The sequence below is a fragment of the Ornithorhynchus anatinus genome, chromosome 5 (genome assembly GCF_004115215.2).
Source record: "Ornithorhynchus anatinus isolate Pmale09 chromosome 5, mOrnAna1.pri.v4, whole genome shotgun sequence".
In the NCBI taxonomy this organism is placed as follows: Eukaryota; Metazoa; Chordata; class Mammalia; order Monotremata; family Ornithorhynchidae; genus Ornithorhynchus; species Ornithorhynchus anatinus.
This window is the reverse complement of record NC_041732.1, coordinates 53,775,824-53,802,459: the sequence shown is the minus strand read 5'-3', so window position 1 is coordinate 53,802,459 and position 26,636 is coordinate 53,775,824. Positions and strand designations below refer to the sequence as shown.

The following is a 26,636-nucleotide window of genomic DNA, read 5'->3' as shown; positions in this document are numbered from 1 at the left end:
GTCAGAGAAGATGAACGCTTTGGGTGGTGTGGGCAGGGGCTAAACTGAAACCTGTTAAAAATACTGTTCTAGAGGACAGCAGTTCCTCATCTAGCTGAATTTAGCACACTGTCCATTCATTCATTCATTCCATCGTATTTATCGAGCACTGTACTAGGTGCTCCCCCGATTAGACCGTAAGCCCGTCAAAGGGCGGGGACTGTCTCTCTCTGTTACCGATTTGTCCATTCCAAGCTCTTAGTACAGTGCTCTGCACATAGTAAGCGCTCAATAAATACTATTGAATAAGTACTTGGGAGAGTACATTCTAACAATAAACATACACATTCCCTGCCCACAATGAGTTTAGGGATGGGGTTTGTTAGGCAAAGCTGCTTTCTGTGGATGGACAGATACCGGACCTAGAAAAATTCCTCACTCTAACTGTACTTAGATAAATGTGATGTTTCAGACTCTCTTTACACAAATAGGAGCCCTCTCCGCTCCTCTACGGCACAGATCAATAGATCAATCAATAAGTGGTATTGAGTGCTTACTGAGGGCAAAGGACTGTCCTAAGATTTTGGGAGAAATCTTACAGAGTTGGTAGAACAGGTTTCCCTGCCCACAGGGAGCTTTTCAGTCTAGTGGATACACTCCACACTTAGGTCTGCCAAAATGTGAGAAGCAGTGTGGCCTGGAAGTCACAGGACGTGGATTCTAATCCCACTCTGCCACATGTCTGCTCTGTGACTTTGGGCAAGTCACGTAACTTCTCTGTACCTCAGTTACCTCATCTGTAAAATGGGGATCAAGACCCTGAACCCCTTGTGGGGCAGGGACTGTGTCCAAGCTGATTACCTTGTCTCTACTCTAGGGCTTAGAACAGTGCTTGTCACATAGTAAATACTTCACAAATACCACATTATTAGCATATATAATATAAATACTGCAATTATTATTAGCAACAGTGCTTCTCCTCCCTTGTCGATTCCCATCCTCACTGCTCCCATCAACCATCCCAAGCTTTTAATATCAACAGTGGCATCTCCCTCCACATAATTTCCAGGATCTATCCGTCTCTATCAACGCAGCTCACCACTATGGTCCAGGCACCTGTCATATCCTGCCTTGATTAGGGCATAAACCTCCCAATCTCCCCCTTTGTCAGTCCAAACTTCATTCTGCTGTTAGGATCGCATTCTTAGAATGGCACTCTGTACACGTCTCCCCCCTCATCAGATATCTGCATGGGTTGCCCGTTCTTCTCTGCATCGAGTGGAAACTCCTGACCTTTGGCTTTAAGGCTCACAATCCACTTTCTCCCTTCTACTATTCAAGTCTCGTCACTCACTGCATCCCAACTTGCAGATTTCAATCCTCTCAGCTCACCTAGTTAAAGGACCTCATTCTTTTCTCTTCTGCTGCCCATTGTTCACGACCTTTCTCCCTTCACACCCAACAGATCACCTCTGTCCCCACCTTCGAAGCCCTTCTGAAGTCACCTCTCCATCAGGCCTTCCGCTTTTAATTTCTCATCTCATTCGTTCACTCATTCATTCAATCGTATTTATTGAGCGCTTTCTGTATGCAAAGCACTGTACCAAGCACTTGGGACAGCACAGTACAACACTTTCCCTGCCCATAATGGGCTCACAGTCTAGAGGGAGAGACAGACATTAATATACATAAATAAAATTATAGATATATACATATGTGCTGTAGGGATGGGAGGGATGAATGATGGGAGCAAGTCAGGACGGCGCAGAAGGGAGTGGGAGAAGAGGAGAGGAGGACTTAGTCAGGGAAAGCTTCCTTGAAGAGCTGTGCCTTCAATAAGGCTTTGAAGTGGGGGAGAACAATTATCTGTCTGATCTGAGGAGGGAGGGCGTCTCAGGCCAGAGGTAGGATGTGGGCGAGAGGTCAGCAGCGAGATAGACGAGATCGAGGTACGGTGAAGTGGTTAGCATTAGAGGAAGGAAGTGTGTGGGCTGGGTTATAGAAGGCGAGTAGAGAGGTGAGGTAGGAGGGGGCAAGGTGATCGAATGCTTTAGAGCCAATGGTGAGGAGTTTTTGTTTGATGAGGAGATGGATGGGCAACCACTGGAGTATCTTGAGGAGTCGGAAAACATAGTCTGAATGTAATCTCCTACTTCATATCTTCCCACAAGCTGTTTCTTCAGTCAGACAACCGATTAATGATATTCACTGAAAGCAGACTTTGTCAAGAGCCCTGGACTAAGCACTTAGGAGAGTACCATAATAATACTAATAATGCTGATATTTGCTAAGTGCTTATTACAGAGTACAAAGAATGATTCCTGCTCTCAGAGAGCTTACGATCTAGCAGGGAAGAAAGGTATTAAAATAAATTGCAGGTAGGGGAAGCAACCAAGATACGAGAGTTAGGCTCAGTGTGTAGGTTGGTATTAGTAGGGCAAAGCATGTGGGCTAGGTTGGCGAGGGAGAGGAGTCTTTCTTTAATTCTTTACTTAACCTCCTATTAAGTGTAATAAATTCACATCCCTATACTCTGTTGCTTTCTATCTGTAATTTATTTTAGTGTCAGTCTCCTTCTCAAGACTGTAAACTCCTTGGGGGCAGGTATCATGCTTCCTAATTCTACTGTACTCTCCCAAGTGATTAGTCCAGGTTTCTACATACAGTAGATGCTCAATAACGCCTAAGGATCGATTGCCCCAAGCGATTGAGGTCACATGTATTAAGTTAGTGCAGAGGGGATGGGTGCTGAAAATGTAAGTGATGGTTGTAAAATTCTATGTTAACAAATCCATAACGAACATATAGGGGACAGACCAGCTGGAAACCAGATGAATGGCCTCCTAGCCATCATGTGGGTTTTATTACCTGTTTTTGTTACGGCAGTGTGGCCTAGTGGAAAGAGCACAGGCCTGCCAGTCAGAGGACCTGAGCCTGTCTCCACCACTTGCCTGCTGGGTGACCATGGGCAAGTCACTTAACTTCTCTTGGCCTCAGTTTCCTCATCTGTAAAATGAGGGATTCAAAATATGTTCTTCCTCCTCCTTAGACTGTGCACCCCATGTAGGACAGGCATCGTGAGCAACCTGATTATCTTGTATCCACCCAGTACTTAGACCATTGCTTGTCACGTAGTGATTAACAAATACCTCCATCATTATTAATTAGGTATATGCATTTTCTGAAAAAGAAGAAAACAGCAGCAACAAATCTAAATGGGAGGAACAAACCCAAATTGACCTGAGCCACATTTTTTCTTTTTAATTTACATGCTGTCTCCGAATGAGATAGAGTTCCTTTGGGTGCTTTGGCAAGCTTATAACTTAAGTGCTAAGTATAAGTGCTAAGTACAGCATTCTGCACACAGTAAGCACTCAATAAACTCCATTGATTGAGTATAACTAGTATCCTGTTGTACTAATCTATGAATTGGTTCTCATTTCAACCCTGCTTATCACAGTAACCATTGAGTTTACACGGAATACTGGCTGTCTCCAAGCCTGGAACTTCCATATGGAGATCCCAGACTATTAATTCTGGTAAATAGCTACTGCTTTAAAAAAAATCATCTGAATTTGGAGATAATAGAAGATATTTTTCTTTTATTTTTCATTTTCTTTGTTTCTCAAATCTAAATATCACAGTAAGCCATTTTATTTTTTCTATCTCTCCAGACCTTTTAAAAATAAGAATGAATGAGGTTATAAAAAGGCACAGAAGAAGATACACAAATTGGGTGTGGGGCAAAGCATTATCTGAGGATGTTCACATTGAAGTTTCTCTTTGGGAGTGCGTCAGCATGGCATCGACTCCCACTTGAACAAAAAAGGAACCACAGAAGTTCCAACTGCCAATATGTGGTCAGTCCATCCATTCATAAAGAAAGGAGTGCTTCTTTACTTACCTCATGGTTAATCCTGGCCAAATTTAACTCGGTAGCCTTGGACTGTTTTACCCTGAATACCTACAGGTTTCATGACCCAGACTGCCTATTCACTTATGTTTCCTGGGGTCATTATTTTCAGGAGGTGAGGCTTTTTAAATTTGAAAAATGAAAGCAAGCAGAGTCAAAAGGAGGATCTTCGGCTCTTTGTTAGGGGTCTTGGAGGGAAAGGTGTACGCTTTCAGGATCCTAATTGACAGTAACTGAAAAGAAAGGAGCTACTAGAACATACATCTACCCCCACCCAGACGAAAGACTATAGAAACACCTGCCAGCACTGACATGTATGGAAAAAAAGGCTGCGAGGACATCTCATTCTGATCCTCATCCAGGGTGGGGCTGTTTTCTTTCATTTAATTACTAACCAATTTCAAACAAACATCAAATAGAACTTTTTTTTTTTTCCAGAAAAAGTTCTGCAGACTACTTTAACTCAGTTTGTAATTGGGGTGGAAGGTTTTAATTTACATGAATGCTGAAGGTTTATAAGCCCATTAAATAAATAACTAGGCCATGTAATCAGAACACAGGAACACAGGTCTATTGTTTGGTTATCAATCCAAATAACTATTTCTATGAGCCGATCGGTATCTTATTGATAAAAGCTACTCCCTGATGTCTTATGTAACATATGGTTTCCCATGACGATCCTCACCTATAAAAACGATCAATTTATTTGAAAACTAATAATTAAAATGCAAAATGTAACCTTCATTTTTTTTAAAAAAAAGAAGAAGCTCTGGTAACAATCTAACTTTGTGTTAACAGTTCAGAGACTCTTCAAGTCGGTCCATCTGAAGGGTGTCCATTCTCTGCTGCTCACGTACCAATTACGGCTATACGAAGATGGGCATGATCCTTAGGGGAGAAGCATATGCAATCCCGAAAATGATGACGGTGCGAGTCTCCAGAGCATCAGGAATAACTAAGGAACCTCAGTCCTGAAACTTTAGAACCAAAAACCTGCCCAGAACACTTGATGGAGAAGCAGAGTGACCTAGTGAATAAAGCACGGGCCTGGAAGCCGGAGAACCTGGGTTCTAATTCTGGCTTTGCCACTTGTCTGCTGGGTGACCTTGGGCAAATCGCTTCACTAGATTTTTTTTAATGGTATTTGTTAAGCACTATGTGCCAGGGACTGTACTAAACGCTGAGATAGATCCAAGATAAATCAGGTTGGGCACAGTTCATGTCATTTAATCAATCATATTTAGTGGGCCCTTACTGTGTGCAGAGCACTGTGCTTAGCACTTGGAATAGTACAATATTACATTAAATAGAAACATTCCCTGCCCACAGTGAGTTTAGAGTCTAGAGGAACGATTCATCTAGAATTCTAGAATTCCTCTGATTTGCTTTGCTGTTTCCCCCGTTTAGACTGTGAGCCCGTCATTGGGCAGGGACTGTCTCTATCTGTTGCCAAATTGTACATTTCAAGTGCTCAGTACACTGCTCTGCACATAGTAAGCGCTCAGCACATAGTAAGCACTCAATAAATACTATTGAATGAAATACTATTGAATTCATTGCACTGGTCAGGGCTCAAGTGGGGCTCCCAGCCTGTAATTCCCATTTTACAGATGAGGGAACTGAGGCCCAGAGAAATGAAGTGACTTGCCCAAGTTCACACAGCAGACAGTGATAGAGCTGGGATTATAACCCAGGTCCTTTTGCCTACCAGGCCCGTGCTCCATCCACTAAGCCACAATGCTTCTCACTTTTATGTGCCTCAGTGTCCTCCTTTGCAAAATGGTGATTCAAAACCTGTTCACCCAACTACTTGACTGTGAGCCTCATGTGGCACAGGGACTGTCTCTGGTTTCATGAACTCGCATCTACCCCAGTGCTTAGAACAGTGCTTTGACACATATTAAGTGCTTAAAATATACTATTAAAAAAAGCAAAACAATCTGATGGTCATGCTAGTGACTTGCTGAGGGTCATTTACACTCCCTCATTCTTGCCAGTCATGTCTCTGCTGGGACCCTGAGGCCAATAGGTTGGCAGTACTGTAGTACATTCTGGAGGTCACGTGCCCTCTTTGCCCACATTAATCAGCTACGTGCAGGACCGGGTCTAGAACCGGCATCCTGAATCCCAGAACGACGCTCTTTCCCCTGGACCAGCAGCAGACCTTTTGGCAAAGTTAATAACAGTCAGAGACATTCAAATGGCTTTTTCTTGAGAAAGTCTAATGTATTAAGTAGGCGGAACAACATTCTGTTACCTACAATGTAACTCAGAGTTATCGGTGGAAAGATTTGATTAAATTGAGTCATTATTTGTACAGATAATTTTCATGAAACTAAAAATTCATTTCCCTCGAGATAGATGCCTAAAATCTATTTCCATACAATTTTTAAAAGCAGTCCTGGATGGTCAAGCTTTGCCTACATTTTTTTACAAGTAATCATGTTTAAGGTGAGAGAACAGCATGGTTTACTCGTCAAGACATTCGATACCAGCATTAGTTATGCGTCTGCGGCAGAAAGAAAACGAGATTATAAATGCCAGAGTGAGTTATTTTTCTCCCATTACACAGTTAAAAAAGCAGGGTTTTCTAAAGTTAGCAGCTGGCAGCTGCATTTTCATGTCCTGACCAGACTTGTTGGATCTATGATGGTTGGGGAGGTGCTGATGTGTGGAAAAAGGAAATGGGCAGTTCTCTTCCAGATGGGGAGGGGGAAAAGATCAGCGTTTAGTGCTGTCATCAAAAACACCCAGGCTACATTCAAAAGCTTTGATTCTGGGACTTCTCTCCATCTTAGCCGGTGGGCTGAAAATTTCTGACCTTACCTTTTCAGTGAGTGAAATTTTTGAATTTGGAAGGCTAACAGGTGTTTTTCTTCCTACATTGAAAGCTCAGTGGTATTTATGGTCACCTACAGAAGGCAAAGCATTTTATTATGTCCTGCTCTTTGGGGGCAGGGAAAGTGTCTACCGACTCTGTTATATTGGACTCTCCCAAGTACTTAATACAGTGCTCTGCACACAGTAGGCACTCAATCAATACCTTTGATGGATTCCAACACAAGCAAAGCACACATTCCTTACCCACAGGGAGTCTACAATCTAAGGTCGATGGAAAGATGCCAGTGGAAAAAGTCATAGACAGTTTGGTCTTTTTTCACACAGATGAAAGCAAAATGATTTCTCCACCTCACCAATAGCGGGAACCTACTTGTGCTTGGAGTCAGAATCCTCTCCTCCCCCAAAGAAAGTCATAGTACTAAAAATACCAGAATTATCCAGTATGCAGGGCAATGACACTGTTCAGTGTGGTTTTGAGTCCTGTAAGGTCTTGAACAAAGGAAGCTTCTAAACACAGGTGAGAAAAACAGTCAACATTTTCAAGTGTCTATTACACTTGAACTAAAGATCAGTTCAGTCTTAAGTAGAATTTGTCTCATTTACAAGGTTTTGAACTGTTAAATTTCATAATTTAGGTTCTTTTGAACAAATATGTTTAGTGATCTAAAAGATTCAGTGTTTAATGGGTTCGGTTGCTCGATTTGAGTGATGATAACAATAATTGTAATAGAATTTAAGTGCTTACTGTGTGCCAAGCTTAATACTGTGCGCTGGCGTAGATACAAGATCAAGTCCCACGTAAGGCACACAGTCTAAGTAGAAGGGAGAACAGGCATTGATCTCCATTTTGCAGATGAGGGAACTGAGGCACAGAATAGCTAAGTGACTTCCCCAAGGTCACACAGAAGGCAGATGGTGGAACGGCATGGCCTAGTGGAAAGAACTCGGGCCTGGGAGTCAGAGGACCTGGTTTCTAATCCCGGCTCAGCCACTTGTCTGCTGTGTGTGACCTTGGGTGGGTCACTTCAGTTCTCTGGGCTTCAGTTACCTCATCTGTAAAATGTGGATTAAGATTGTGAGCCCCATGTGGGACATGGACTGTGTTCAACCTAATTAGTTTGTATCCACCCCAGCACTTACTACAATGCCTGGTCCATAGAAAGTGCTTTACAGCTGAAGAAATATGAGATTTAAAAAAAAAAAAGAGTCCGCTGACACTGCTTCTCTCAAATAGCCATGTTTCCAATGATTTTCTAAAAAAAGTCCAGCACCCAATTCTTCCAACATGGTAAGAACACTCTCTCCACCTTCAAAACCTTATTAGAAGCATGGCTCCTCCAAGAGGTCTTCTGCCACTAAGCCCTCAATTATCATTATCATTTGCACCTTTTATGCAACTCTCCTTCAGCCCCACAGCATTTCTGTACATATCTGTAATTTATTCATTTATTTTAATATCTGTCTCCCTGTCTAGATTGTAAGCTCTTCTTGGGCAGAGAATGTGTCGATCAAATCTGTTATAACAATATAACAACTCTCCCAAGAGCTTAGTACAGTATTCTGCACACAGTAAACACTCAGTAAATATGATTGTTTGATTATAAAGATTTTTCTAATTGAGAAAATCTGTATTGGTGACAATTACCAAAACTCCCAACTCCAGGGGAGAACATGAAAAAGGGAGGGAGTCTATGTTCTTAAGAATTAAGGGGAGAATCCAGTTGAGTAGTTGATAATGGTGGTGGGAGGGATGCAATAACTTCAAAGGTGTAATTTAGCTTAACAACAAACCACTGTATCGCCAGTTTTAACCTGCCTATGGGGAAAGACCACAAATGAATAGTATAAAATTGGGAGGCTTAATACGATGAGAGATTTGTTTCTCTAAGGAGGAAATGTATTTCCAAAATATAAATTCTCAGTTTTGTCTTAAAAAGTCCCAACACGATGTAACCACATTCTTTTTTTTAACTTGTTCCACGGACAGCTACATGTTGAAACATGAACGACAACAGCAAAACCAACAAACAAAAGCAGTGTGAGGCCTAATGCTAGATTGACAAATAAGGCAATTTTTGCTCAGAATAGAAAATGGAGTCAATATTCTTGATCCCGTTAATGCGGGCCCTTCAGAGTGAGAAGAATCATGCCTAATGGTAGATAAATCATAGCTGATAAAATGTATTTGCAGTGAACATGAACTTTGAATATCAAAGGAAAGAGAATGTTTGTCAAAAACTCCGTGAGGGCAGGGATCATATCTACTAATTCTTTCTTATTTTTCCAAGACTGTAGTTCACCATCGATGCTATTTATTGGACATTTACTGTGTGTGGAACACTGTGCTAAGATCTTGGATGAACACAGTACAAAGTTGGAAGACACAATCCCTGCTCACAACCATCACACGGTCTAACGGTCTGCACACAATATGTACTTAAAAACTGATTTTATATTCATACAAGGTAGTCACAAGACTTGAACTAGAACTCACAAGACTTCACAGCTGGCTAAATCCTCTCTCACTCAGGTGAACCGAGTGCAAACTGGGAACTCGATTTGAATCGATAGTCTCCTTGGGCTTGCATTTACATTTACCTGGAATCTGTTTTATCTGTTTATTGTGAGATTTTCACAGAAACAGTTTTTAACCACCGTGTTCCTATTTTCTTTTTGCTAGCTGGTCATTACCTAAACAGCTGATACAACTTCTTCAGAATCTTGCATTTCTCTTCCTCCCAGATGTTTGCAATATATTATCTATCACTTTGAATTTGATCTGCTCCTGTACACTGCAAATGCAGTGTATTATTTATCTCCTTTCTCTCTGTGGATGGCTTAAGCATTCTCCTTATCTAGTGGAAGTTAATCTGAATCGGTTGACGAGCTTTTATTTAGTTTGGAATCTTGAAGTGGAATGTCACCAAAACCTTTACTAATTTGGTTTCCCCAGGAACTAACCGAAATGGTCTTTACAATTAAAATGGGGCATACTCTCTTAATAATAATAATAATTGTGGTATTTGTTAAGCCTTTACTATGGTATTGTACTAAGCGCTTTGGAGCGGGGGGGGATACAAGCAAATTGGGTTGGACACAATCCCTGTCATACATGGGGCCCACAATCTTAATCTCCATTTTACAGATGGGGAACAGAGGCACAGAGAAGTGAAGTGATTTACTCAAGGCCACACAGCAGACAGGTGGCGGAGCCAGGATTAAAGCCCATCGCCTAGACCACATCTAGATCACATAGACTTCCATTCTACCCACTCCACATCCCAAACTGTTTTCCTTAGAGGGAAACCTATCTTTTAGATCACTCTTGAAGTGTACCGAAATGTGTCCTTAAGAGCCAGATGTTAGAGTATCAATCTGTGAACTGTGCTTCTGACCAGAAATGATTTAAAGCCTGGCGAGAACATTTTGTTTCAAGTGCTGGCTCCTGGGAAGGGGGTTCAAAGCCTACTGCCTCCTATCAGGGCAGAGGACAATCCTTTTGAGTTGACGATAAAGGTCACTTGGAGCCACTATAAGAACAGCAAACACTGAGGGCAGGAAAGAGGGTTAGCTTTATTGATAACTCAGCAGTGACTTTCGAAACCAAATGTCCCATTGGATGGGGCTTTTATCCCGTGAGTTCTCCTATAATATAGAAGTTGCATTCTTGAAGCACCCCGTGTTCAAGGAAACTAGAATTCATACGTCGACCGACACTTCACATATATTCAATCGGTGGTATTTATAGAGCACTTACTATGTGCAGAGCCCTGTGGCAAGGGGGAGAGTACAGTCCAGTGTTGGCAGACACATTCCTGGCCACAATAAGTTTACAGTCTCGACGGAGACAGACAATAAAGCGTGGCTCAGTGGAAAGAGCCTGGGCTTCGGAGTCAGAGGTCATGGGTTCCATTTCCGGCTCTGCCACTTGTCAGCTGTGTGACCGTGGGCAAGTCACTTCACTTCTCTGTGCCTCAGTTACCTCATCTGTAAAATGGGGATTAACTGTGAGCCTCACGTGGGACAACCTGATGACCCTGTATCTACCCCAGCGCTTAGAACAGTGCTCTGCACATAGTAAGCGCTTAACAAAATACCGACATTATTATTAAATACATTACAGATATATACGTAGGTGCTGAGGGCGAGGTGAGTATTAAGTGCCCAAAAGGTACAGATCTAAGTGCAGACATGCACAGGAGAGAGGGATTTGGGGAAAGAGGGCTAAGTTTAGGAACACCTCTTGGAGTAAATGTGACTTATAAGGACTTGAAGGTGTGGAAAGTGGCCGTCTGACCAATACGGAGTGGGGGAAGAACCAGGGCAGAGGGAGGACGTGGGAAAGATGTCGACAGTAAGATGGATGAGATCAGGACATAGTGACCAAGCTGGTGCTAGAGGAGAAAAATGTTTGGGCTAGGCAATGGTAAGAGATCAATGCGGTAAGATAGGTGGGGACAAACTCATCGAGTGCTTTAAAGCCGACGGTAAAGAGTTTCTGTTTGATGCGGAGGTGGGTGGGGAACGACTCGAGGAGTGGGGAAACGTGGACTAATCTGCTTTTAGAAAAATGATCCGGGCAGCAGAGTGAAGTATGGACGGGAGTGGGGAGAGACAGGAGGGAGGGAGGTCATTGAGGAGGCAGAAGCAGCATTCAAGATGGAAGGCAGACATTTCTTCTGCCATCACAACCCCTTCTATCAAGACAGAAGTGTGTTGTTGGAAAAATATTTAATTCCATAAGAGCATTCGGTCCAAATGCCTAGTGAAAGCTCTTGTTAGAGGAAAAGGAGTGTGGCCTGCTGGAAAGAGGAAGGACCGGGGAGTCAGAGGACCTGGGTTCTAATCCCAGTTTGGCTTCTTGCCTGCTTTTTGACCTTGGGCAAGTCACTTTGCTGCTCTATGCCTCAGTTACCTCATCTGTAAAATGGGGATTAAGACCGTGAACCCGTTGTGGCACGTGGACCGTATTGCCCTAAATACCATACCAATACAAATACCATAAAAAAAGGAGAACCAAAGGATGGAACCAATACGTTCTGACCAAAGCTTTAAACACGAAAATGAGCATATAATCGAGATTCCCAGAAGATCCTGTTGATTTTAGAGCAACAGGCCCCGACCGTGAGGTTATTGGCAGTTGGTGAGTGGCGTTGTGGCTCACTTCCCTGTTCTGATATATCCTGCTCCCACGAGCTAGCTGGAGAGTACGGTTCTCTTAACCATGAGTTATTTCTTTATCATACCCTCAGGATGGCTCGGGCATTATTAGTCAGCTAATCCTGGGGTATTCAGTAAGCAAAGTTTGAGAGTAAAAATGAAACTCCTGGGGACAAAGGGCATCTTTCATATTGGCGGGCACTGACAAGTGTAGTATGATAAGATGACTCTTTACTTTCACTCATTTTTTTCTCCTCCTTTAGGTCATCCTCTAAATTAAGCTCATTGTGGGCAGTGCTGGTGTCTATCAAATCTATTCTATTGTCCTCTCCCGAGAGCTTAATACAGTGCTCTGCGCACAGTAAACGCTCAGTAAATACGACTGATGACTCGACTCACCCTGGTTTCCCTAAGTGAAATTAAACAGCCCAAGGTTCTCTCAGGCAGTGTACCATCTGGATGGTGGCCTGTGGATATTTATACCTTTGGGTAAATTTATTTAGCTGCGGGAGTGAAAGTAAAAATCAACTCGGGCTCTAAAGCCCCTTCGGGCCAGGATAATGTCTACCGACGTTATCGTATTGTGCTCTCCCAAGCACTGAATACAGGCGATCTGCACGCAGTAAGCGCTCCACTTGTCTGGGATGCGACCTCGGTTAATCGCTTCACTTCTCTGGGCCTCGGTTACTTCATCTGTAAAATGGGGATTAAGACTGGGAACTCCATGTAGGGCAACCCGATTACCCTGTATCTACCCCAGTGCTTAGAACAGAGCTTGGCACCTAGTAAGTGCTTAACAAAATGCCATTAGTATTGATTGAAATGGAAGACGGGGCCAATCGACGTAAAGCCGGAAGCTGTGACCTGCTGGCCTTTACAGTGGGCGTAGTACTCTCCCAAGCGCTTAGTACGATGCTCTGCACACAGTAAGTGCTCAATAAATAAGACTGATCGAGAAGCAGCGTGGCCCAGTGGATAGAGCACGGGCCTGGGGGTCAGAAGCTCATGGCTTCTAATCCCGGCTCTGCCACCTGTCTGCTGGGTGACCTTGGGCGAGTCACTTCACTTCTCTGTGCCTCAGTTCCCTCATCTGTAAAACTGGGATTGAGACGGCGAGTCCCTCGTGGGACAGGTACTGTGTCCAACCCGATTTGTTGGTAATAATAATGATAATCGTGATGGTATCGGTTAAGCCCTATGTGCCAAACACTGTTCGAAGCACTGAGCACTGTTGTTGGTATTAAAGCCCTTACTGTGTGCCAAATCCTGTTCCAAGCGTTGAGCACTGTATCCACCCCAGAGCTTAGTAAAGTGCCTTAGCGCTTAACAAATACCATTATAATTATTATTAATAATGCAGGCCAGTTTCTCCCACCTCCATCCACCCTACCACATCCCCTGTCCTCCCTAAAGCAGCCCCTGCGCCGCCTCCCCCCCCAGATCCGTGCCAGTTGAGGGTGGGAGCAGGCGGTGCTCCCGGAGGCCGAATCACTGTCTGGCATGCCCTCCGACCGGACATCAAAGCATGCTGGGGGGCTGGCGCCGCGCACGGGCCCTATCCGCTACTTAGCGGACACGCCAGCGAGCGGCAGCCCAGGTCCCGGGCTAACCCGGAGTCCCCGTTCCAGGGGGCTTGGCTCATTGCCGAAAACAAACCACGCCAGAAAACATCCGGTTTGAAATGAACTCAAATCAGAATAGGCACACTGGTGCTGAGAGGCAGCGTGGCCTAGGGGGTTGAGCGCAGGCCTGGCAGGCAGAAGGACCTGGGTTCTAATCCCGGCTTGTCCGCTAGGTGACCCTGGGCAAGTCACTTCACTTCCCTGTGCCTCAGTTCACTCATAGGGAAAATGGGGATTAAGACTGTGAGCCCCATGTTGGGGCTGTGTCTAACCCGGTCGCCTTTTATCTACCCCAGCGCTTAGAACAGTGCTTGGCCCATAGTAAGAGCTTAACCGACACCACGATTATTATCATTATTCCAGTGCCCATGTCCCAGACTGACCCGCCTTGCCCATCTTTGGCTGCCTTGCTCAGGTGGCAACATTCTCTATTCTCTATCACAACCCCATTTATAATCGTGCGGTTCAGAGGGGCACCGAGGCCCAGTTAATTCCACCCTTGTAGAACTGGCCTGGCGGTTTAAGCCCGACAGTTTTTGCAATATGTCAGAGCGTAGAAATTTGATAGAGTTCCTGTGAAAACACTAGAGAATATGCAAACAGTAAGGAAAGAATCATTTAAGGGTTCCAAGTAATTAGTATAGTGTTCTGCACTCAGGAAGTTCTCAATTAATGCAGTGGATTGATTGATTCACAGATTCAGCACAAAATAATAATAATGTTGGCATTTGTTAAGCGCTTACTATGTGCAGAGCACTGTTCTAAGCACTGGGGTACATACAGGGTCATCAGATTGTCCCACGTGAGGCTCACAGTCTTCATCCCCATTTTACAGATGAGGGAACTGAGGCACGGAGAAGCAAAGTGACGACAGCACATCCCTGTCCTACACTATCAAAGCAATGGTTTCAGTCCCTTTGCTATTCTTATCTTGCCTGGAACAGTAGATTTTCCTGTAATTGATTATTCTCTAATCAATCAATTGTATGTACCGAACGCTTAGTGTGTGCGGCATATTGTACTATATGCTTGGGAGGGTACAAGATACTGAAGTCGATAGGCCCGTTCCCTGCCCTCAACAAGTTTACAGTCTAGAGGGAAAGGCGATCATTAACATAAAAACATTGCAAATTTGTACACAAGTGCTATAGGACTGAGGGAGGGGTGATTAAAGAGGGCAACTCTGATGCACTTTCACAAGATCTCTTTTATAGTTTCTTATCTTCCATTCATTTTATCCGTTTAATTCTCTGTACCCTTACTGTTCTTAGAGAAGCAGCGTGGCTCAGTGGAAAGAGCCCGGGCTTGGGAGTCAGAGGTCATGGGTTCTAGTCCCTGCTCCGCCACTTGTCGACTGTGGGCAAGTCACTTCGCTTCTCTGTGCCTCAGTGACCTCATCTGGAAAATGGGGATTAACTGTGAGCCTCACGTGGGACGACCTGATGACCCTGTATCTCCCCCAGCGCTTAGAACAGTGCTCTGCACATGGTAAGCGCTTAACAAATACCAACATTATTATTATTACTGCCAGTTTCAGAGGATATCAGGAACATTAGCTGTTCTCTTTTTAAATTTCACTTGAGGAAACCTAGTTGAGCCAAGAGATGAAGAAGGGACGGAAAGCAGCGTGGCCCAGTAGAAAGAGCACGGGCCCGGGAGTGACAGGACCTGGGTTCGAATCCCAGCTCTACCACACTTACCTGTTGTGCGGCCTTGGACAAGTCACTCAACTTCCCTGTGATCAGTTAAATTCATCCTCTGTAAAATGGGGATTGAATACCACTTCCTCCCACTTACGCTGCCTGTTTATGCAGCTACTATATAAAGTCACGCGGGAGAATCAAATACGAGAGTACCTAAAGAATATGCAAATTCACTGTACTTCCTGTTGAATTATTGGAAGAAGGGGGAAGTCAATTTTCCATTTTAATGATAATTTGAATGTGGCTTACAATATGTGGCTCATTTGTCTTAGTCACTACTGGTGATGAATGGAGACTATAAGAAATGAACTTAACCAGAAAAATCAACTCTTACATGGCCCATGAGAAGGTTCTTAACATCTGTTTATTTAAAGATAAAGTGATTTCCAAGTGGAAGTTACTAGTTGTGAGCCAAGGTGCTGTCTGGTTTAGAAATTTTGATTTCCCCTTCTATTTTGGACTCCATGTAAGATATATGGGTCTCAGGAAGGAACAATTCATTTATTCATTTTCTAATAGTATTTTTTTAAGGGCTGTGTGTCAGGCACTGTGCTAAATACTAGGTTTGTTAGAAACTAATCAGGTTGGACACAGTCCCTGTTTCACATAGGGCTCCCAGTCTTAATCCCCATTTTCCAGATGAGGTAAATGAGGCACAGAACAGTTTAGGGACTTGCCTGAGGTCACACAGCAGAAAAGTGGCAGAGTCAGGATTAGAACCCAAGTTCTTCTGATTCCCAGGCCCATGCTCTACCTATTAGACCACATTGCTTCTCAAAGGGTGTGGTTTGAGAGTCTTCTGTGTGCAGAGCATTGTACTAAGCACTTGGAAGAGTACAATGCAATAGAGTTCATTCAATAGTATTTATTGAGCACTTACTATGTGCAGAGCACTGTACTAAGCGCTTGGAATGTACAATTCGGCAAGAGATAGAGACCATCCCTGCCCAATGACGGGCTCACAGTCTAAACGGGGGAGACAGAGAGCAAAGCAAAACAGAACAAAACAAAAACAAGACATCATCAAGATAAATAGAATCAAGGGGATGTACACCTCATTAAGAAAATACATTGGGTAATAAATAATATATACAAATGAGCACAGTGCTGAGGGGAAGGGGGAGGAGCAGAGGGTAGAGGGGAGGTGAGAGGAAGGGGAGCAGAGGGAAAGGGGGGCTCAGTCTGGGGAAGTCTCTTGGAGGAGGTGAGCTCTCAGTAGGGCTTTGAAGAGGGAAAGAGAGTTAGTTTGGCAGAGGTGAGGAGGGAAGGCATTCCAGGACAGCGGTGGGACGTGGGCCAGGGTCGACGGCGGGACTGGCGCGAACGGGGGACCGTGAGGAGGTGAGCGGCAGAGGAGTGGAGTGTACAGGGTGGGCAGTAGGAAGAGAGAAGGGAGGTGAGGTAAGAGGGGGCAAGGTAGAGTTGATCGACCCATTTTCTACCCACAAGGAGTTTACAGTCTACAAGGGGAGACAGACATTAAAATAAATCACAGATAAAGGGGAAATGGGAGTGTATATGGATATGTACATAAATGCTTTGGGGTTAGGGTGAGAAGCAACTGCTTAAGGGGTACAAAGCCAAGTGCATAGGTGATGCAGAAGGGAGGGTGGGGAAGGGGAGAGGGGGCTCGGGTCAGGGAAAGCCTCTTGGAAGAAATATGATTTTAGAAGGGTTTTGAAGGTGAGGAGAGTGGGGAACTCTCAGATGGGAAGAGTTAGGTTCCAGGTCAGAGAGAGGATGAGAGTAAGGGTTTGGTGGTGGGGTAGATGAGATCGAGGTACAGAGAGTAAGTTCATTCAGTCATATGATCAGTGGAAAGAGCCAGGCCTTTGGAGTCAGAGGTCGTGAGTTCGAATCCCAGCTCTGCCACTTGTCACCTGTGGGACTGTGGGCAAGTCACTTCACTTCTCTGGGCCTCAGTTCCCTCATCTGTAAAATGGGGATTAAGACTGTGAGCCCCACGTGGGACAACCTGATTCCCCTGTGTCTACCCCAACGCTTAGAACAGTGCTCTGCACCTAGTAAGTGCTTAACAAATACCAACATTATTATATTCATTGAGCACTTACTGCATGCAAAGCTCTAAGAGTTTTGTAGAGCACACTCTAACAATAAACAGACCCAATGGCATTTGTTAAATGCTTACTATGGGCCAGGTATTATACTGTGTTGGGGTAGATATAAGCTAATCAGGTTAGACACAGTCCCTATCCCACAAGAGACCTCCCAGTCTGGGAGGTCTTAAACCCCATTTTATAGATGAGGAGACTGAGGCCCAGAGCAGGTTGGTATTAGAGGAATGAAGTGGGAAGACTGTGATGTCACCTTATCACCTCTTACCTCACCTCCCTTCTCTCATTCTACATCCCAGCCTCACACTTCTCTGGTGCTAACCATCTCACCGTGCCGCCATCTCACCTGTCTTGCCACCGTCCCCTGGCCCGCGTCCTTCCTCAGGCCGGGAATGCCCTCTGTCCTCAAATCCACCAGTCACTCCTGCCCTATTTCAAAGTCCTACTGAAGGCACATCTCCTCCAGGAGGCCTTCCCAGACTAAGCCCCACTTTTCCTCATCCCCCACTCCCTTCCGCATCACTGTGACTCACTCTCTTTGCTCTATCCCCCCTTCCCTGCCCCACAGCACTTATGTATATACTTATAATTCTATTTATTTCTATTGATGCCTGTTTCTTGTACTGTTGTCTCTTCTCCCCCCCCCCCCACCCCACTATGGGCAGAGATTTTCTCTCTTTATTGCTATACTGTATTTTCCAAACTCTTAGTACAGTGCTCTGAACACAGTAAGTGCTCAATAAATACAATTGAATGAATGAATGAGAGAGCGCTGATTTACTTCTTTAAAGCTCTATGTGGGCAGAGAGCTCCTCTTACAATTCCATTATATTGTATTTTCCTAGTGTCCAGTATACAGTAAATGCTCTATAATTATCCTTGATTGAATGATAAAACTGAATGGGCATTCTCATTGAGTGACTCCAATTTAACAATAATGATAGTACTCAAATGCTTACTATGTGCCAGGCACTGTACTAAGCGCTGAGTATGTGGAAGGTCCCCGTACCTAGGTGACCGAGGGCAGTGTTTTCTCTTGCAGCTTTCAAGGATAAATAGGGACCTTTCTGGAGAAAGGAAAGACAAGTAAAGGAAGCTGACGGGGTGGCGGGGGACGACGACTTGGGAACTAGGGAAGAGCGAGGGGAGAAAACTTCAGTAACATCTTTATTCTGAACACCTGTTAAAAGCAGGTTTGCGAGCTGAGTGAAAGCCAAATTACACTCATCTCACTCCGACCGCTGACTGGGCTGGCCGCGTCCAACCCAGGATACCAAGAAGATCCAGGAATTTATTCAATCGTATTTATTGAGTGCTTACTGTGTGCAAAGCACTGCATTTGAACACTTGGGAGAGTACAATATAACAATAGTCAGAGACATTCCCAGACTCTAACAAGCTTACAGCTAGAGGAATGGGGTCTGGTATGAGCCGGTCTGGGCCGCAAGTTGGAGAGTAGAGCAGTTATCTCTTTATAGCCTCCGGAAACTCCTATACTTCCTGCTGCCATCTTCACAGGACATCTGGAGCTTATAAGAATTGACACGTTATCAGTGTCAAGCCCCCTAAGCCCCCAGCACTTAGTAGAGCCCCCTAAACCCCCAGCACTTAGTTCAGCACCTGGCACATAGTAAGCGCTTAGCAAACAAACACCCCTCCTCAAGCACCTTTCTTTCCTTCCCTCCCATTCCATCTCTCAACATTTCATACTGAGACTTTCCTGGTAGTTTTTTCAGAGCCTACCCAGGGACGAGTAGGGAATTGTTGTGATATCATCTCATTGCAGTTCAGGGAAATAACTATCCCAGTAAAATATCATAATACTAGGTGGTCCTTTTAGATGATATTTGTAAAGAGTTAATTAGGAGCCAGGCTCTGTATTAAGCACTGGGGTAGGTACAAGCTAATAAGGTTGGACACAGTCCCTGTCCCACCTGGGACTCACAGTCTTAATCCCCATTTTACAGATGAGGTCACTGAGGCACAGAGCAGTTTAGCGAGTTGCCCAAGGTCACACAGCAGACAAATGGCAGAGCTGTTTTAAAACTCAGATCCTTCTGACTTCCAGGCCTGTGTTTTATCCACTAGGAAATACTGCTTCTGGTCCTTCTTATAATGGAAACAAGACACTGAGCGGTATTGTTATTAAGTATCAAACGTCAGTCCCAACTATGTGTCTCTTCATTCTTGTTTTAACCCTTAATGCCTGTTGCTGTCTAGACGCTAAACTCACTGTGGGCAGGGAACGTCAACTAACTGTTGTATTGTGCTCTCCCAAATGCCTAGTACACCACTCTGCACACAGCAAGCACTCAAGAATTAACCAATCATATTTGGTTAAATAATACGATCCACAAACTTTGATGAATTAGACAGATGTTCCCAAGATTAAAGAACTTTAAAGACCAAGAACTAGTTCGGGGAGGGGAAAAAAAATGAATATAGTGAGACCTCTATATATTAAAGAAACCCTACTAACTCTGTTAAAAGCCTCAAAAACATTACTCCGATGCTTTCTCAAAACTCTAAAATGAGCTGGATTTTCAATGCCTTTTAGTATTTTCTCAAACACAAAAGGGAATGTGCCTGCCAACACTGTGTATCTTTCCCAACTGCATAGTATAGTGCCTTACACCCAATAAGCGCTCAGTAAATACCATCGATGATGAAAACTATTAAATGACAAATATGAAGGGCTAATTATAGAATAGTTCCATTCTCTAATTGGAGGTTTGGGAATGGAAAAATCAATTACTGAGTTTATCATATGCCTCAAACCTTTGGAAATGCTTAGGGTTTAGCAAAAAATATTTTTTCAAGTGTTTCACCCCTTCAATTTTGAGACCTATGTGTACTTTGAGGGAAACCTAATCCTTACATTTGATTCCTTTACACTTAACTCATCAAAATCTTGCTTTGTGAAAACTGTTAGATACCGAAATAGGCTTTGGGTCTATTTCTATTTGGTTTTCAAAGCTTTCCTTTATCCTTGGTTGTACTCTCCCAACTCTCTGCACATATTAGGCCCTCAAATACAATTGATTTATTGATTGATTACTATTTTATCGGCACTTTCATGAACAAAGAATCTCTAGTGAATTCCAGGGAGTTCTGTTTTTGTTTCTGAATGACTCTGAACTGGACTCTGCCTCTGTAGCGGAAGTTCTGGAAATTCTCTAAAGTTTACGGTAATGTGGTCCAGCTCCCAGCACCTGTCCATAAAACCTGCATTTCATTTAGTGAAGAGTAACAACACAGAACTCTGTCTCTTGGCCTAAAATTTAGGGACACAAATACACACTATGTATTTTGTACATTGACTCATCAAATTAGAACTCTACCTTTCGGCTTAAAAGTTAGTGACACAAATACACATTGTGTATCTTTTACATTGACTAGTTCTCTCATATTTAAAAAAAATGCCCCATGAACAAACAGGATTCTTAGTGTTCAACTCTTTAGATACCCTCAGGAATAATTTGCCTTTCAGTTTGAGTCTGCTTTGTTATTGGCAGGCCCAGGTGGGAATTTTTGAATTTACAAATATTTCACTTTTTCTAAAGTGTAGAGGGTTTAAATAACCACCACATGGATGGATATTTGATGCCATAATCCAGAATACATGGGGAATGTACTTTTCTAGTATAATCCTAATGTTTATAATGCTCATCAACCCATTTATTGGAATACCTTTTGTACAGGGCACCTTACTAGGCACTATGATGTTTATAAAAGGAGTAATTTTTTTATACTTAGACTTAAAATTACTTATTAATGTTAATGTGTTTCCCCCATTAGACTGTAAACCCATTATGGGCAGGGAATGTGTCTGCTAATTCTGTTGTATTCTCCCAAACATATAGTACAGTGCTCTGGACATAGTAAGCGCTCAGTAAATATTAATGATTCTTATCCATGAGGAATGCATAATTTAAATGGGGCGACAGTAGACCCCCCAGACATCAATAGACAAGAAGAGCATAAATAACAGTTATTGCTGAGTTTACAGAGATGAAATTAGGAGCTCTGAGAGAGGACCAGATCAAATCTAATTCCCCTGTGTGTATTCTGTCCCAGCATATTGTATAGTGTTCTGCACACACAGGAAGCACTTATTTTTTCTTTGTGGTATTTAAGTATTTACTATGTGCCAGGCACTGTACTAGGAGCTGGGATAGGGACAAGATAATAGAGTGGACACAGTCCCTGTTCCACATAGGGCTCACATTCTTAGTCCGTGCTTTACAAAATGAGGGTAACTGAGGCACAGGAAAGTGACTTGTCCAAGATCACACAGGGGGCAATTGGCAGAGCCAGATTAGAACCTTAATACAATTACTAATATTACTACAAATATATACCAGAATGCTAGTTGTCAGGGATGGGTTTACAAGAATTGCCTTGAAAAAGAAGGCAATGTGGTTTTCTGAGACAGAAGAGTGAAAACATTTCAGGTGAGAGAGATCACTTACATGACAACTCAGAGGTTGGCTGGGGAGGGTCTCAAACTGGAGTGCACTGGAAGATGGCAACTAGGCATAAGGGAGCCATCTGATATTCATGTTCACCAGCCAAAATGAAATGAAAAATATATTTGGCCCCTCTCATCAGTTTAAGAGGTCTGACTTTTCAAAACCCTCAGGTTTTGGACCTAAACTTGGTCCCTCAAATAAAACATTCTCAATCCCAAACCACCGAGAACCGTTCCTAGAAATCATCAGCTAGTCAAGCCTAAAACCAGTGATTCTGAGGCGTGGAGAATTGATTTTGCCCATCGGTTTGCCAGATTTCTCAAAATATAACAACAGAGTCAACTACTCCCAAGGAAAGCTAAATGAAAAAGCAGAATAATCCTCAGAACTAAAATGAGGTGGAGAGAGCAGTATAGAATCCACATAGGAGAGACTGTAAGTTCCCTTATAGACTAGAAACTCATTGTCAGCAGGAAACATGTCTACCATCTTTGTTATATTGTACTTTCCCAAGCAGTTAGTACAGTGCTGTGCACATACAATAAGCATGCAAAAAATAGGATTGAATGGAATATACACCATCCTCTTACCTTAAGGGACCCAACCTCATGTACCACTTTGGTCCTCGGGACAATGGCCAGGGTCTAAAACCACTCTCCCCAGAGAACAGTGCCCACCTTGAGACGTCTGATGGCCTACAAGTGTGGAAGCTGATGTTAATTGGGCTAAAGGTCAACTTCATTAGTAAAAGCAAATCGTCTGCTCGGATTCTAACTGAATCTCTGTTTGCTCAGGTAGCGGATCACTACACAACACTGTTGTTTTGGCCCTTAGGGCTCCTAAGCCTCTGGATTCAGTCTTCCCTCCCCCCTTATTAACGTGTAAAGCCCTCCCAAATGTATTGGCTCCAGGATACAAAAATAAAATTTCCAAGCATTTATTGTTTATTATTGCCACTTAAAAAATATGGCATTTCCACACCTGGAATGCTCTATTCATTCTGACTGCTGCCATGCCTCTTAGGAGGATATACTAGAACTTGTCAAAATACTCTTCCCAACGGCTTAGTATGGTATTCTGCATACAGTAAGTGCTCAATAAATACCACTGATTGGTCCAACTGGTTAGGGGTAAGAAGAAGATTGGAGGAATTAGGACTTTACAATTTGCAAAGTTGATTGAGTGTATGTGTGACTTAAGTTGACAAAATCCCCAAGCATGTGACCAGGTATCGCCACACTGTCATTCACTGGTATCAGTATTTATCAGATGTTTGCGAGGTGAGCTATGGCTTCATTGGCTTACAAAGTAGTTAGACCATTAGCTTCATGTGGGCTAAGGATTGTTCCCAATCTGATTAACCTGTTGCTTAGAGTAGTGCTCCACATATAGTAAGCACTTAACAAATACCATCATCATCAACATCATTATTATTGTTATCATTATTAGTGGGGAAAACTGAGACAAGATATGACCACAACAGCACTGCAAAATAAAAGAGAGTTTGTCTCACTTCTGTCCATTCAACTGTATTTATTAAGTACTTACTGTGTTCAGAGCACTGTACTAAGTGCTTAGGAGAGTACAATATAACAAGCCTGTACAGCCAAACTCAACTCTTGAAGATAATCTCATTTTTGAAAATAAAGGACAGCTTTATTTTCTGAGTCATGTGTGAAGTCCTTGAGAAAGATGCAAGTGGCATCAAAAGGATCCTGTCGCAGTCCCTTGCGTTGTTTACATCTCCCATGAGTTCTCCTCATAGAGAAGACTCATATGGAAATTCAATCAATCATACTTATTGAGCGCTTACTGTGTACAGAGCAGTGTACTAAGCACTTGGGAGAGTACAGTATTGCTACTGTTCTTGTCTGTCCGTCTCCCCCGATTAGACCGTAAGCCCGTCAAAGGGCAGGGACTGTCTCTATCTGTTACCGATTTGTACATTCCAAGTGCTGAGTACAGTGCTCTGCACATAGTAAGCGCTCAATAAATACTATTGAATGAATGAATAGCAGAGTTGTTACACATTCCCTGCCCACTGTGAGCTTACTGTCTAGAGGTGGAAACAGACATTAATATGAATAAATAAATTAAAATTAGAGAAATGTACATAAGACCTGTGTGGCTGAGGGAGGGGTGAGTAAAAAGTGCAAATCCTAGTGCAACGGTGACGCAGAGGGAGTTAGAGGAGAGGAAAGTGAGGGCTTACTCGGGGAAGGCCTCTTGGAGGAGATGTGTTTTTAATAAGGCTTTGAAAGTGGGGAGATTGAAAGTCTGTTGGATATGGAAAGGAAGGGAGTGCCAGGCCCGAGTCAGGGTGTGAGAGAGAGGTTGGCTGTGAGATAGACTAGATGGAGGTACGATGAGTAGGTTGCACAGAACCGAGTCGTACAGTGAGTAGTACAGAAGCAAAGTGAGTAGTGCAGAACTCCTCATCTTCCCACCCAAATCCTGCCCTCCTCCTGACTTTCCCATAACTGTAGACAGCACCACCATCCTTCCTGTCTCGAGCCCGTACCTCTGACTATTCTCATTCAACTCACATATTCATTCTATCACTGAATCCTGTCTCTTCAACCTTCCCAACAGTGCTAAAATCTCTCCTTTCCTCTCCATCTAAACTCTACCATATTAATCCGAGCATTTATCCTATCCCAACTTGATTATCATATCAGCCTCCTTGCTGACCTCCCTGGCCTCCTGTCTCTCCCCACTCCGGTCCATACTTAACTCTGCTGCCCGGATCATTTTTCTACAAAGAGTGAAGTATGGACGGGAGTGGGGGGAGATAGGAGATGGGAAAGTCAGCCAGGAGGATGGTCCAGAATATCCCCTCATACGAAAGAAGTTGATGTCAGTAGTAGCAAAGCTGCCAACTGCAGACAGGTGTGGCTAGAAAAACTTAATCGTGCCTCATGGCTCTCCACCTTCCATTTTCTTCCCGACCCTGTTTTCTGTCCTGCAGCCTTGGTAGTTTTTATGAACTCTCTGATTTGTCAAATTGGTCTCTTGAAGACATTCAAAAAACAGGCATCGAGTCCCCTTTGTTTATGGCAAGATTATGTCAATCATTTGCATTTATAGCTGAATGTTTATATTAGCATTTGCTGTTTTTTATATTCTCAGATCATTAAAGCTGATTGCAGTTTCACATCAAAATCACCTCTCCTCACTGTTTTCCTTTTCATATAATGGAGATGTGTTCCTTCCCTAACTTCAGGATGTTTTGGAAGACAATTTACTATCATAGCAATACTAATTGGGGTATTTGTTAAGCACTTACTATGTGCCAGACACTGTACTAGGCACTGGGGTGGATACAAGATAATCAGGATGGATGCATTCCCTGTCCCACATGGGCCTCACAGTCTTAATCCCCCTTTTACAGATGAGGTAACTTTGGCACAGAGAAGTGAAGTGACTTGTACAAGGCCATCCAGAAGACAGGTGGCAGAGCCAGGATTAGAACCCATGAACTTCTGTTTCCCAGGCTTGTGCTCTATCCACTTTGCCACGCTGCTTTCCCTGTCATCTGACTCCCCCAGCAGTGTCTCCTTCTCGTAAGCTCGTTGCAGGCTGGGAATGTGTCTGTTTATTGTTATTTTGTATTCTTCTGAGCATTTAGTGAGAAGCAGCATGGCTCAGTGGAAAGAGCCTGGGCTTGGGAGTCAGAGGTCATGGGTTGGAATCCCTGCTCTGCCACTTGTCAGCTGTGTGACTATGGGTAAGTCACTTCACTTCTCTGGGCCCTAGTCACCTCATCTGTAAAATGGGGATTAACTGTGAGCCTCACGTGGGACAACCTGATGACCCTGTATCTCCCCCAGCTCTTAGAACAATGCTCTGCCCACAGTAAGCACTTAAATACCAACATTATCATTATTTGGTACAGTGCTCTGCACACAGTGAGCACTCATTAAATACGATCGAATGAACAGATGAATCTCTTCTGTCTTCTACAGCTCGCGCGTATACCATTAATCACCCAAGGGGTGACACAAAGCCATTACGTCTGTGGGGAAAAGGTTTTTGTGGCCGAGCTACGGGGAGGGGAGGCGGAGGAGGGTTGGGGGAAGGCGACCGAGTCGCAGGACCCTTGGGAAAGGTCTCACTTGTTCCCAGCAACCCCTTGGTGACCTGTCCGAGGGCCAGGAGAAGCAAGGTCACTCCCCTGCCCTCCCCCACGCCCTGCAGATGTTTGGAGGGGCATTGTTCCCTGAGTGACGATTTATCATCCCTCTTTCCAGTCTCCCTCCCTACCGTACAGCAGCCAAAGGAAATCTACTCACAGGAAGGAAAGGCCGATCTGAGAGTTAAACTCTGCTGCCCCCCTACCCTTGGGTATTGTGTATCTGCTGAATTTCCAATCTGTTCGGTCTTTCTGTCAGTTAATTATAACTGCCGGGGCTGATTCGTTCCCTCTGACTTTTTCAAACTGTTGCATTATGGTGATCAATAAATAGAAACTTAATAAAAGGTTGTATTAAATCATACTTATTATGCACTATAAGGCTAAACCCAAGTGCCACTTACCAAAGGCCCAGGAGGAAGTCATCTTTTTCCAGTTCCCAAACTATGTCCGCCACCAATATAGAACCCCCAAAATATCACAGTCAGCAAAACCTCAATGATGGATACCCTTGAACTGAAAAGGGACAGTCGGGTATGACTTAAGACTGCTTGGAGACATAGACCGTTAGGCTCAGGCTTTGTCAACAGCTCTTGTGGCATGGAGAGTAATATGATGTATTCTACCCTCGTTCACTGGCCTAGAGAAACAAAGCTGTTCTCTTAATGCCCTGAGGCAAGAAGTGATCGGCTCCTTCTGTTTTTGTGTCAGAAAACTAGGCTTTTGCTCCACCCAACAA

The 26,636-nt window shown here is 43.6% G+C and overlaps 1 protein-coding gene and 1 long non-coding RNA gene across 2 annotated transcripts in view; one reads left to right on the top strand and one right to left on the bottom strand.

Moving 5' to 3' along the window:
* Positions 1 to 22,622, bottom strand: part of LOC114811994 — a 51,758-nt gene extending 29,136 nt beyond the window's left edge. Inside the window, exon 1 of the long non-coding RNA XR_003759676.2 lies at positions 22,356 to 22,622. This is a non-coding gene — a long non-coding RNA (uncharacterized LOC114811994). The remainder of the gene's footprint in view (positions 1 to 22,355) is intronic.
* Positions 1 to 26,636, top strand: part of KLF13 (Kruppel like factor 13) — an 88,222-nt gene that overhangs the window by 31,062 nt on the left and 30,524 nt on the right. The window lies entirely within an intron of this gene.